The sequence below is a fragment of the Dendrobates tinctorius genome, unplaced genomic scaffold, assembly GCF_039654945.1.
Source record: "Dendrobates tinctorius isolate UK_male_01 unplaced genomic scaffold, ASM3965494v1 ptg000021l, whole genome shotgun sequence".
In the NCBI taxonomy this organism is placed as follows: domain Eukaryota; kingdom Metazoa; phylum Chordata; class Amphibia; order Anura; family Dendrobatidae; genus Dendrobates; species Dendrobates tinctorius.
The window spans coordinates 4,521,455-4,536,067 of record NW_027361689.1 but is presented as its reverse complement, the minus strand read 5'-3'; positions in this window follow the sequence as shown (position 1 = coordinate 4,536,067).

Genomic DNA, 14,613 nt, shown 5'->3' with positions numbered 1-14,613 from the left:
TATGGAATCAAATACCCAGTCCCAAGCAGCCCAAATCCAAGAATTGTTAGTCACATTGGGACTCGGAGCCTCAAGGGGGAAGAGGTCTTGTGTTATGGAATCAGTTTTGGGAGTCCCAATTACCCGACCGCCATCGCAAGCCCCTACCACCATGGTGATTCACTCCCAACTAAATCATCTCTGCTACAGAGATTGATGAACATCTGCAAAGCTTTGAGACACTGATGCTGATGCACCAGGTGCAAACAGCTGAGTGGGCCAAATACATGTAGATTAGCTTGTATGGCCAGGCACAGGATTCTGTATGGTCAGTTAGGCTTCCGGACTGTCTGAACTAATGGACTATTAATGACACCTTTTTGGCCCTTTTTACCATCACCATCATTTGGAAATTAATTCTGATGGCACTGCAACTGCAGGCTCGATTGTCGAGCTTCCCACCTCGCTGCTGTCCTGTGGAATGTGATAGTGCTTGAGCAACTTCTAGAGACGATGACCCCAGAGATATGAGAGTGGGTTGCCAACTAAAAGTCTAACACCCCAGTGATAGCAGCCCGATTGGCTGACAAGTTTACAGCCAATTGACCCCGCTGAAGATCAGATATACCCACCAATTCCAAGAGATTATCTACAGGGCCAGGGCCCCATGCCTGGAGCCAGTCTGCCTGCCCACCTGGTCAATGTCTGCCAAGATGAGCCATCAGGGTCTGAGGAACACTACCCCAGTGATACACTAGCAGCGGATAAAGTGATATACCTTGTCAACTTTATATAGTAACATAGTAACATAGTTATTAAGGTTGAAAGAAGACTTTAAGTCCATCTAGTTCAACCAATATCCTATCCTAACTTGCCCTAACATGGTGATCCAGAGGAAGGCAAAAAAAACCCATGTGGCAAACAGTAAGCTTCACATTAGGGAAAAAAATTCCTTCCCGACTCCACATACGGCAATCAGACTAGCTCCCTGGATCAACGCAATATTAAGGAAACTAGTGTATATACCCTGTAATATTATACTTTTCAAGAAAGGCATCCAGTCCCTTCTTAAATTTTAGTAGGGAATCACTCATTACAACATCATATCGCAGAGAGTTCCATAGTCTCACTGCTCTTACAGTGAAGAATCCACGTCTGTGAGTATGCTCAAACCTTCTTTCCTCCAGACATAGAGGATGCCCCCTTGTCCCCGTCACAGGTATAAGAGTAAAAAGATCATTAGAAAGGTCTTTGTATTGTCCCCGCATATATTTATACATTGTAATAAGATCACCTCTAAAGGGCATGTCACACTAAGAGATATCGCTAGCAATATCTCTATAACTAGTGACGTTATAGCGATATTGCTAGCGATATCGCTGTGTCTGATACTTACCTACGACCGGCTCCCCCGCAGGTTATCGCTGATCGCGCGAGAACGTTCAGGACTGTTTCTCGTCGTCAGCTTCCTGCGGCACTTCCTGCTGTGAGGACGAGCGACGCGTGGAGCCGGGCGGGAGGACGCAGGATCGCCTGGTGTGACAGGTAAGTAGCGACCCCCATCCCCAGCGATGTCGCTAGTGAGATCTGCCTATGTGGCAGCTCACTAGCGACCACTTAGCGATGTACCAGCGATCATGACCGCGTCATATCGCTGGTCGGGATCGCTGGTACATCGCTAAGTGTGACAGTACCTTAAGCCTTCAATTTTCCTAACTAAGTAACCCCAAGTGTAATAATCTGTCTTGGTATTGCAGACCCCCTAGATCCCTAATAACCTTGGTCGCTCTTCTCTGCACCCGCTCCAGTTCAGCTATGTCTTTCTTATACACCAGAGACCAGAACTGTACACAGTATTCTAAGTGTGGTCGCACTAGTGACTTATATAGAGGTAAAATTATGTTCTCCTCATGAGCATCTATGCCTCTTTTAATGCATCCCATTATTTTATTTGCCTTTTCAGCAGCTGCCTGACACTGGCCACTAAATGTGAATTTGTCGTCCACCCATACACCCAGGTCTTTTTCAGTGACAGTTTTACCCAATATTTTACAAATAAGCACATAATTATACATCTTATTCGTTCTACCCAAGTGCATGACCTTACATTTATCCCCATTAAAGCTCATTTGCTATTTATCAGCTCAAGCTTCTAGTTTACATAAATCCTCCTGAATATAAAATTGTCCTCCTCTGTATTGATTACCCTGCAGAGTTTCGTGTCATCTGCAAATATTGAAATTCTATTCTATATGTCCCCTACAGGGTCATTAATAAATATGTTAAAAAGCAGGCCCAAAACTGACCCCTGTGGTACCCCACTGCTAACCGTGACCCAGTCCAAGTGTGCTCCATTAATAACCACCCTTTGTTTCCTATCCCTGAGCCAGATCTTAACCCACTTACACATATTTTCCCATATCCCCATTGTTCTCATTTTATGTATCAACCTTTTGTGTGGCACTGTATCAAAAGCTTTTGAAAAGTCCATGTACACCACGTCCACTGCATTCCCTTGGTCCAGTCCGGAATTTACCTCTTCATAAAAGCTTATCAGATTAGTCTGACAGGAATGGTCCCTTGTAAACCCATGTTGATATTGGGTCATGAGGTTATTCTTCTCCAGATACTCAAGTATAGTATCTCTTAGAAAACCCTCCAGGATTTTACCCACAGTTGAGGTTAAACTTACTGGCCTATAATTTCCAAATTCAGTTTTTGTCCTCTTTTTGAATATTGGCACCACATTTGCTATACGCCAGTCCTGTGGTACAGTCCCTGTTATTATGGAATCTTTAAAGATTAAAAATAATGGTCTATCTATGACTGTGCTTAATTCCTGCAATACTCGGGGGTGTATCCCATCCGGGCCGGGGGATTTGTCAATTTTAGTGATTTTTAGATGCCGCTGTACTATCTGCTGGGTTAAGCAGGTGACATTTAATGGAGAATTTTTATCCCTGATCATGTTATCCATCATGGGAATTTCTTGTGTAAATACTGTTGCAAAAAAGTCATTTAGCATAGTAGCATAGTAGATTGACCACCCTACATCAGCCAACCTCCATTGCCACATCCAGCTAGTCAAGGTCAGTGATATCCATACCAAGGCACCTTGGAAAACTGGGTTTTCCATCACCCTAGTCAGCCCAGATATTGTCTCCCCAGAACAGTATTTACAAGGCCACCAGGTGGCCATTTCCATTGCTGTTGGTCAGCACTCTGAGGATGGATGCATTTATGTGGCAATTTAACGGTCGATATTCAGGAAAACAAGCTGGAGGAGTTGTTCCATTGGTACGGGTGGATCTGTACTATCGAGCTGAAGAATCGCAGGGGAAGCAGTGTTGCACTGTTTGCTTTTATCAGCTTCCAGGATCTACTGGATGCTGATGACGCAGTGTTTGAATGCAGTGGATACGAGTTCGGTCCTCGTCGGTTAGGTGTGGTTTCCCACGTCAAACTGGGGATCTAGGGGAGGTTATGGATGATCCCATATAGGTATCGGACAACCGTTCCAGCGAACTGAATACATAGTTCTCGTATTAGGGCTTCCCCCATTGGGGAACTGGCAGAATCTGAAATATCATATGTTAGAAGCTGGAGATGTCTGCTATCGTGATGTACACAAGAATGGAATAAGGATTGTGGAGTCTATTCACAAGGAAGACATGGAATATGCGTTGAGAAACTGGATAATTCAAGATTCAGCCATTTCCAGGGCTAATTAAGAGGGAGGAGAAATGTGACAATAAAGAGCTTATTTTTAAATATCAGACGTATTGTTCAGCAGGTCAAGGGACATGAGCCATTGATTATATGAGCCTGTGCATTGACTCATGTTGTATGTTAATCTTTTGAATTCCTGCAGATTAGGTATTGTATCAGCCCCTGCAGTTTACTAGTCTAGAGACCTTGGAGGCCAAACACGCAGGTTAATTGAACAACCGATGTTTGTTAATTTTTTGAATACGTGCTAATTTTACACTGTATCAGCACCTGCAGTTTATAGAGGACAAATATTCAGGTTAACAATAGAAAAATGAGGTATTACCTCCCCCCAGCTCTCTCAAAACTGTTGGAAAATGCCGTGAATGACAGCTGTTGATATAAAAGAAAACTATGGTACCAACTGGTGGAATACAGATCTGCTCCACTGCCCATCACTGTGCCCACAAAGTCATATGGAGAACCAAGGTTGGGACAATCAGCTCACCTGACTGCATACTTCACTGTGGTTGGTCAGCTTCCTAAGCTTGCTGCTACCTCCTCTCTGTGGGTGATCGCCAAAAGCCTAGGGTAGTAGGCCCTGGATGCCCTAGAGTGGCAAATATTCTAATCCCCGGCATTCCAGCGGAAGGGTGAGACTCTGTCATTTGCACCATCTAGTGTAATTGATGGGACTGTATTATGTGTTATTGACTGCTGGTGATCCAATAAAGTATTATCACAGTGTGTTATCCTCACCCTGAGTAGTCAGTGTAGAATTTTGCCCAGAGGAAGGACTATGGGCTTTCACTGGTCTGTGCAATCTTTCTTAAGACAGCCAGGTTAGCGGACGAGAGCAGCCACTGAGCCTCGTGTCTCCATAGTCAGCACAGTCCACTCTCTCTCCTGTAGAGTGCAAGTTAAGGTCAGTAGGGTTCTCCCTCTCCTCTACCACATGTTTTCTCTGTTACAGTCAATGCAAAATGCTAGATTTCTCCTCAACGATGCTATCAGGATTGAATCAGTGCTATTACGGTACACCGTTTATTACGCAACTGAATGTGGCTATTACTGGAAGCAAGGAAGCAGAAAATTGTAGCTGGATCTGAGAGCATTGAATAAAGGTGCATTTAGATGGCCTGATCCTGGCCCATAAATGAGCATAAATCAACTGTATACAAATGTAAAATTACAGTAAATATATAAGACAGATAAATAGATAGAAACAACAGAAGCAACACACCATTATAGTGCAAAAAAGGTAATTTTAATGGCCCATCATGCAACGTTTAGGCTCTGTGTGTGAGCCTTCTTCAAGCTCGAAAAAGGCTCACACACAGACTCGAAACGTTGCATGATGGGCCATTAAAATGACCTTTTTTGCACTATAATGGTGTGCTGCTTCCATTTTTTCTACAGTCATGGCCAAAAGTATTGACACCCCTGCAATTCTGTCAGATAATACTCAGTTTCTTCCTGAAAGTGATTGCAAACACAAATTCTTTGGTATTATTATCTTCATTTAATTTGTCTTAAATGAAAAAACACAAAAGAGAATGAAGCAAAAAGCAAAACATTGATCATTTCACACAAAACTCCAGAAATGGGCCGGACAAAAGTATTGGCACCCTCAGCCTAATACTTGGTTGCACAACCTTTAGCCAAAATAACTGCGACCAACTGCTTCCGGTAACCATCAATGAGTTTCTTACAATGCTCTGCTGGAATTTTAGACCATTCTTCTTTGGCAAACCACTCCAGGTCCCTGATATTTGAAGGGTGCCTCCTCCAAACTGCCATTTTTAGATCTCTCCACAGGTGTTCTATGGGATTCAGGTCTGGACTCATTGCTGGCCACCTTAGAAATCTCCAGTGCTTTCTCTCAAACCATTTTCTAGTGCTTTTTGAAGTGTGTTTTGGGTTATTGTCCTGCTGGAAGACCCATGACCTCTGAGGTAGACCCAGCTTTCTCACACTGGGCCCTATATTATGCTGCAAAATTTGTTGGTAGTCTTCTGACTTCATAATGCCAAGCACATGGTCAAGCAGTCCAGTGCCAGAGGCAGCAAAGCAACCCCAAAACATCAGGGAACCTCCGCCATGTTTGACTGTAGGGACCGTGTACTTTTCTTTGAATGCCTCTTTTTTCTCCTGTAAACTCTATGCTGATGCTTTTGCCCAAAAAGCTCTACTTTTGTCTCATCTGACCAGAGAACATTCTTCCAAAATGTTTTAGGCTTTTTCAGGTAAGTTTTGGCAAACTCCAGTCTGGCTTTTTTATGTCTCGGGGTAAGAAGTGGAGTCTTCCTGGGTCTCCTACCATACAGTCCCTTTTCATTCAGATGCCGACGGATAGTACGGGTTGACACCATTGTACCCTCGGACTGCAGGGCAGCTTGAACTTGTTTGGATGTTAGTGGAGGTTCTTTATCCAACATCCGCACAATCTTGCATTGAAATCTCTTGTCAATTTTTCATTTCTGGCCACATCTAGAGAGGTTAGCCACAGTGCCATGGGCTTTAAACTTCTTGATGACACTGCTCACGGTAGACACAGGAACATTCAGGTCTTTGGAGATGGACTTATAGCCTTGATATTGCTCATGCTTCCTCACAATTTGGTTTCTCAAGTCCTCAGACAGTTCTTTGGTCTTCTTTCTTTTCTCCATGCTCAATGTGGTACACACAAGAACACAGGACAGAGGTTGAGTCAACTTTAATCCATGTCAACTGGCTGCAAGTGTGATTTAGTTATTGCCAACACCTGTTAGGTGCCACAGGTAAGTTATAGGTGCTGTTAATTACACAAGTTAGAGAAGCATCACATGATTTTTCGAACAGTGCCAATACTTTTGTCCACCCTCTTTGTTATGTTTGGTGTGGAATTATATCCAATTTGGCTTTAGGACAATTCTTTTTGTGTTTTTTCATTTAAGACAAATTAAATGAAGATAATAATACCAAAGAATTTGTGTTTGCAATCATTTTCAGGAAGAAACTGAGTATTATCTGACAGAATTGCAGGGGTGTCAATACTTTTGGCCATGACTGTATATATTAAAAGGACTGGTATGTACCTGGGAGGCTTTGCACCTATTTATTTTTACAAGGTGCTGTTCTTTCTCTTTTTCTAGATAGATAGTTACAATTAGTTCCATATATATTTGGACAGAGACAACATTTCTCTAATTTTGGTTCTAGACATTACCACAACGAATTTTAAGCAAAGCAATTCAGATGCAGTTGAAGTTCAGACTTTCAGCTTTCATTTGAGGGTATCCACATTAAAATCGGATGAAGGGTTTAGGAGTTTCAGCTCCTTAACATGTGCCACCCTGTTTTTAAAGGGACCAAATATAATTGGACAATTGACTCCAAGGCTATTTCATGGACAAGTGTGGGCAATCCCTTCATTATGTCATTCTCAATTAAGCAGATAAAAGGCCTGGAGTTGATTTGAGGTGTGGTGCTTGCATTTGGAAGGTTTTGCTGTGAAGGAAACAATCGGTCAAAGGAGCTCTCCATGCAGGTGAAACAAGCCATCCTTAAGCTGCAAAAACAGAAAAAAACCATCCGAGAAATTGCTACAACATTAGGAGTGGCAAAATCTACAGTTTGGTACATCCTGAGAAAGAAAGAAAGCACTGGTGAACTCATCAATGCAAAAAGACCTGGGCGCCCACGGAAGACAACAGTGGTAGATGAACGCAGAATAGTCTCCATGGTGAAGTTCTCTTCACCATGGAGACCCCCTTCACAACAGCCAACCAAGTGAACAGCACTCTCCAGGAGGTAGGCGTATCAATATGCAAATCTGCCATAAAGAGAAAACTGCATGAAAGTAGAGTTGAGCTAAACGGGTCAGCCAAATTCAGGATCTGCCAACTTTTGCTAAAGTTGGGTTTCGCCACTCGAAACCCGACCATAGCGTGAGGTCGGCCATGAGGTCGCTGACTTGAGCAACAAAGTCACGTTTCCCACAATCCTTCCGCCTATTTTCAGCCAATCATGAAGGACGCACACTGTGGGCAACGCGATTACGTCGGCAGCGGCCAGCCACCATGTTAGAGAAGGGCATGCAAGTGATTGGCTGGCTTTGTGTGGCGTCACAGTGCCTATAAAAGGCCGTGACCGCCGACCGTCATCTTACTTCTGCCGATCTTAGCATAGGGAAAGGTTGCTGCTGATCGTTCTCAATAGGGAGAGTGTTTAGGCAGGGAAAAAGAAAAAAAAAATTGCTTTTGCTGATAGCGAATGTCACAGTACAACACAACAGTATAGTGTGCAGTGACAGGGGAGGATATATTTGTGTGCAGCAGCTCTGTTGGTTATTAGGCTGCCTTATAAGGCTCCCTGATAGCTGCATTGCTGTTTGCACACTGCAGTGCAGACTGCTTTTTTAAAAGCAAAAATCCTTTTATTCCTTTTTTTTTGCACAGTAGTTACTGAGCGTAATTTCTTTCACACACCATATAGAGGTGTACACTCCTCACACACTACCGTGTACCGGCTGGTATCACGGACAAATGCATGCTATATGTGTGTGACTCCGTAAAAAATACACAGAGATTAATATTTTCCATACATACACCGTATAGAGGTGTCCGATTATCAAACAGTATCGGATATCTGGTGTTCTTATTACTGTCACATCTACACAGAGTCAACGTGTGTGTGTGACACTCCATAAATACATATACAGACATTTTCATTTGTCTATACACCGTATTGAGCAGTCCGATTGTCAAACAGTATCGGATATCTGGTGTTCTTATTGCTGTCACATCTTCACAGAGTCAGCGTGTGTGTGTGTGTGTGACACTCCATAAACACATATACAGACATTTCCATTTCTTTATATACCGTACTGAGCAGTCCAATTGTCAAACAGTATCGGATATCCGGTGTTCTAATTACTGTCACATCTACACAGAGTCAGCGTGTGTGTGTGACACTCCATAAACACATATACGGACATTTCCATTTCTCTATACATCGTAGCTGTCCGATTGTCAAACAGTATCAGATATCTGGTGTTCTTATTACTGTCACATCTACAGAGTCAGCGTGTGTGTGTGACATTCCGTAAATACATATACGGAGATTGACAGTTTCACCAACAACATATACAGCTGTACACCTCTGATACAGTACCGTATATCTGCTTGTTGGATTACGGTGAAATACATACTGGGTGAGAGTCTGTGACTCACAAAATATATACGGATTTTTCACTTCTTACATACACCTTACACAGCTGTACGCTACTCATGCAGTGCCATTTCTCTGCTGGTATTTTTGGTACATTTTTCCAAACATGAGGAAGTCTGGTGGAAAAGGCCGTGGATGTGGGTGGGGGGGCACAGCTGGTACTGATGGTGGTGGTGGTGCATTGGCTGGTTCTGGCAAAAGCACAATAGCAGCTAAGGCTGGAGGTGTTCAACTTGTGTCATCGTCTGGCACAAGAAGGCCTTTAAGGTTCCCTTTTCTGGGAGTAGGTAAACCACTTTTAAAGCCAGAGCATCAGGAACAGGTTTTGGCTTACATTGCCGAAACAGCCCCCAGCTCTATTGCCTCCTCTTCTGAAGTTACCAAAACTGCAAGCACAGAGTCGTCAGTGCAGGCCTCTGGTCAGGAACAACACCTTTCGTTGTGCTCTTCAACCACACCAAAAGTGAAGGATGATGCAGCACACACTTCAGATTACTCCATGGAGCTCTGTTCACATACCATTCCTGGGTTATCAAGTAAATTCCTAAATTCCCCACTCCAAGATGAATTTGACATGGACTGCACTGATGCACAGCCACTGCTAGACAAATCTGCTGGTACATTCACCCACAGCACTACATTGCCTTCGCAGTCTACTGAGCCCCAATAAGACCCTGATGAAACTCAGGTGTCCCTTCCCGCATACTAAACCACCTTACATGGTGACACAGAGGAAGGTGCAGATGACATTGAAGACGAGGTCATGGATAACCCAGTTGTTGACCCGGATTGGCATCCATTGGAGGAAGAAGGGGCCGATGACAATAGGTCAGAACAGGAGAAGGATCCGCAGCAGGCATCATCATCGCAGCAGCGGTTATCCGGCAGGACCGTAGCTGTCAAAAAACTTGGCAAGAAAACTAAAAGAGTTGCAGGACAGCTTGGCCAAACGGTCAAATTAGCACAGCGTGCAAGCCCTGAAAATTTGTAACAGTAGGAAGAGTGCAGTGTGGCAATTTTTTGAGCAAAATCCTACTGATGACGCAAAGGTTATCTGTAAGAAGTGCCGAGGGACCATTAGCAGAGGGAAAAATCTAAGAAATTTGAATACCAGTTGCATGCTTAGACATTTAACCAACATGCACTTGCAAGCGTGGACGAACTACAGAAGCTCAGGTAGCACATATGCATCTGCTCCGACTCAAGTTAGCCGGCAAAGCTCTTTCGCTTCCCCCACTGTAAGGCCACCGCTAAACACAATGCCATGAAGGAATGTTGAGGTGTCATCGCTAGGCCAAGCCAGTCACGCAAACACAATATTTTCGTGAGGAAGCACTGAATCTAGGCCATCAACACCCTCACCCTCACCATCACCAAACCCTTCTCAGTCCGTCATGTCCAATGCTAGTTCCCCCATACGCAGCTCTCAAGTCCAGCTCACCCTACCAGACACTCTGAGTAGGACAAGAAAGTACTCATCCTCTCATCCGCGTACCCTGGCTTTGAACGCCTACATTGCCAAACTGATCTCATTAGAGATGATGCCCTTCCGTTTGGTACAAAGCGAAGCTTTCCGAGAGTTCATGGCCTACGCTTTCCCACGCTATGACCTACCCAGTCGGCACATCTTTTCTCGAAAAGCCATCCCTGCCCTCCACCGACATGTGAAAGACCGCATTGTCCATGCACTAAAACAATCAGTGAGTGGAAAGGTGCACCTCACAACAGATGCATGGACCAGTAGGCATGGCCAGGGCCATTACGTGTCCATCACTGTGCACTGGGTTAATGTGGTGGAAGCAGGCTCCACAGGGGACAGCGGCAGTGGAACAGTGCTGCCTAGCCCACGGTATAGGAAACAGTTGGGTGTAGGTGTTCGACCCTCCTCCTCCAGAAGCGAAAGCTCGTTGACAGAGCACAGTCGCATGAGCACTCCATCCACATCTGTCAGTGTTGCACGCGCGGTGTCCCACTATCGAACAGCTAGTGGTAAGCGGAAGCAGGCTGTTTTAAAAATGATGTCTTTGGGCAACTGTAGACACACTGCTCACACATCCGTCGCTCAAACGTCCACTCCAGTCATATGCAGAGGCTGCAGCGATCACTTAACCTCCCCAAGCACCGCCTAATCATTGGCATTGCTACAAGATGGAACTCCACCATGCACATGGTTGAGAGGCTGTGCGAACAGAGGCAGGCTGTAATGCATTTGTGGGAGGATACACGGGCAGGCAGTTTGAGGGCAGACATGGAATTGTCGGGTGTGCAGTAGTCAAAGCTGAAAGACCTCTGTAAAGTCCTTCAGTGTTTTGAGGAATGCAAACGGCTGGTAAGCGCAGACGACGCCATCATAAGCATGAGCACACCACTTATGCGTCTGATCATGCAAACTTTAATGCACATCAAGGATCAGGCGTCTGCAGCTGAGGAGCAACAGGAGGAGGAGGAGGGAAGCCTTGATGACAATCAGCCATTGTCTCGTCAGGGAACTGTTGTGGATGAGGTGACGGAAGAAGAGGAAGATGAGGAGGAGGATGAGGGGGATGATTATTTTGGGGAGGAGGATGCTTCTCGTGGGGCAAGAGAATATGTGGGCATGCCAAGGTCAGGTACAGGGTTTGTGCGTGACTGGAGGGATGCGGAATTGCCAGAAAGTGCCCCTCCACCCAAAATTACACAACATCATGCCACAGGAGAACCTAGAGATAATATTGGCTAACAAGCAAGCAACTCTGGTAACAGGTTGTTTGAGGCATTCCCAGCACACAGCAGCAGAGCTGGTTGTCCCACGAGCCGTAGAGGGCAAAATGGAAGAGGTGTTCGTGGTGCACACAGCCGAATTGGCATTCGAGACAGGGGTTTCCTGACCATGTTGTGGTCTGATTTCTCAAGTCCCGCGCACACGACAGCTAATACAGAATCGATTGCAAGTGACAGGAGACAGCAGTTGTCAACTATGGTTACAAACTACTTCTCCTCCCATATTGAGGTTCTCCCTCACAGGTCATTCCCCTTTGATTATTGGGCCTCAAAACTGGACACATGGCCTGAATTGGCACAATATGCCTTACAGGAGCTCGCTTGCCCTGCTGGTAGTGTGCTATCTGAAAGAGTCTTCAGTGCTGCTGGATCAATCCTGACAGAAAGAAGGGCCCGTCTGTCGACCCAAAATGTTGATAATCTAAGCTTCATTAAAATTAACCATTCATGGGTTTCAAAAGATTTTGTCCAACCCTCCCCTGATAACACATAGTTTGCCAGAAAAAAGGCTCGCTTTTGTCCTCTTCCTCTGACTTCTCCAATTCCTCCATTTGCAGCAGCTGAAAGTCCAGCCTAAACATTAATATATGCCATTTTTTAAACCACCTGAAATGGGCTACCCCCCACCCCAGGCCCGGAGTCAACACCTGCCGCACAGGTGTGTGGCCCAAACCTTGGGTGACAGCACTGGCACAGGGCCTCTCATAGTACAATAAAGTGTCTCTGATGGTGGGGGGCCCACTCGCCGTCAGACACACTGGCGAACTATGAGGGGCCCTGTGCCAGTACCGGCACCCACGAGTGGGTCCCCCTTGCTTGCTCAGGGACACAGCACTTGCAATACTTACGTCTCCCTGCTCCACCACTGTGTAGTCTGCTCAGTTAAATCTATCACAGGGACGGCCACTACAAATTTGGTGTACTGATCAATGATGGTTAATATGTAGCTATGTCCTGTCCTGCTGGCCTCTACCTTTAGATTACCAAGGGCTACCATTTGTAATGGACGTCAACTCCCAAATAGATGCAATGGTGCTTTAAGATCACCTTTCACATTTTTCATAGTCACAGATGTGTGACATTCCAGCCACCATTTTTCAATGTGTCCTCTCATGGCAATCCAATAGAATCCCCTACGGCCTGTGGTTTGTGTGTTTTGCACTCCAAAGTGACCAGACAGATCATGATATGCAGTGAGGACCATGTCTACAGCTCTCCCTGTGATCACAATTTGATGGAGACAAGTTACGGTGATGGGATCTACACAATTGCGATACAGCAACCCTTTCTTCACTAATTTGCGCTTTAGCTGTATCCACAGTTAAAGTTATTGAGGGTCAGCATCGCCTCTGCGAATTCTCCCGGGAGGTTTTCCCGTGATTACAAATTCAAAAACATTCAAAATCACTTGACTTTACGTCTGTACTTTTATCTATCTACCTGCCTCTAGCGGAGAGTCTGGACTGGCAGACTGACACTGAAATATTAACGAAGATTTCAAAGTACTCCAACACTGTACACTGGTGTACGTTTCGAATACATTTCTCTTTTTCTCATTTTTATATTCGGGTGTAATTCATACTGAGCCTGTGAGAGTTTGTGTCTTACTCTGGTAAAATATAAGGAGATTTAAAATGACACCAACACTGTATGCAGCTGACCGATTGTAAAACATTACCCTTTTGCAAGTTTTTATATTCTTGTGTAATCCATACTGAGTCTGTGAACGTCTGTCTGTAACTCCAGAAATATATTTGTAGATTTAAGATTAACCCAACACTGTATACAGCTGTACGCTTGTGATACCTTACCCATTTACTGCTTTTTATATAGTGGTCTAATCCATACTGGGCCAGTGAGAGTCTGTTTCTGACTCTGGAAATATATACTGATATTTACAATTACCCCAACATTGTATGCAGCTGTACGCTTCTGATCCATTACCCATTTACTGCTTTTTATATTGTGTAATCCATACTGACCCTGAGAGTGTCTGTGTCTGCCTCCTGAAAAAAATAAGGAGATTTATAATGTTTAAACAATACTATATGTACCTTGTATCTGGTGATACAGTAACCTTTTTATACTTTTTATATTCTTGGCTAATGCATACTGGGACTGAAAGCGTCCGTGTCTGCCTCATGAAATGTCTACGGAGATTTAGAATGTTTAAACTATACTATATATACCTTGTATCTGGTCATACTGTATCCTTTTTCAACTTGTTACATTATTGTAAAATCCATACTGAGCGTGTGAGCATATGTGTCTGCCTCCTGAAATACATATGGAAAGTTTTTTGTATTTTAAGTAGACTATATATACCTTGTATCTGTTGATCCAGTATCCTTTGTGCCCGAAATTCATCCTCCACCCACCACTCAAAGTGCATCATTGACACCTGGAACATTGGCACACATGTGTGATTATTTCTTGCGGATCTTCTTTTTATATTATGGTGTGATCCATACTGAGCCTGTGAGAGGCTGTGTGTTACTCTTGAAATATATATGTAGATCGCCAAATGACCCCAACACTGTATACAGCAGTACGCTTGGGATCCATTCCCCTTTTACTGCTTTTTATATTGTTGTGTAATCCATACTGCGCCTCAGAGCGTCTGTTCAGCCTCCTGAAATAAATATGGAGATTTTGAATGTTGAAACATACTATATATAAATTGGATCTGGTGATACTGTGCAGGGCTGGGGGTTACTCAGTACCGGGCCTTTCAAGCTCTTTTAATGGGGAAGTATGTAACGGTGGTGAGTGGTACCCAGTCCGTTGCCCTGGGTGTCCAATAAAGAAGAAGACAGTTCAGATGAGGGGGAAGATTGTATGATAATTAATTTGGAAAAGGGGGATCGTGACGCCACCCGTGGTACTCGGCTAGGGTAGCTGCAATGCAGATCCTCTGTGCCGGTGTTAAAGCAGACAAGATGATGAAGCTCTCCA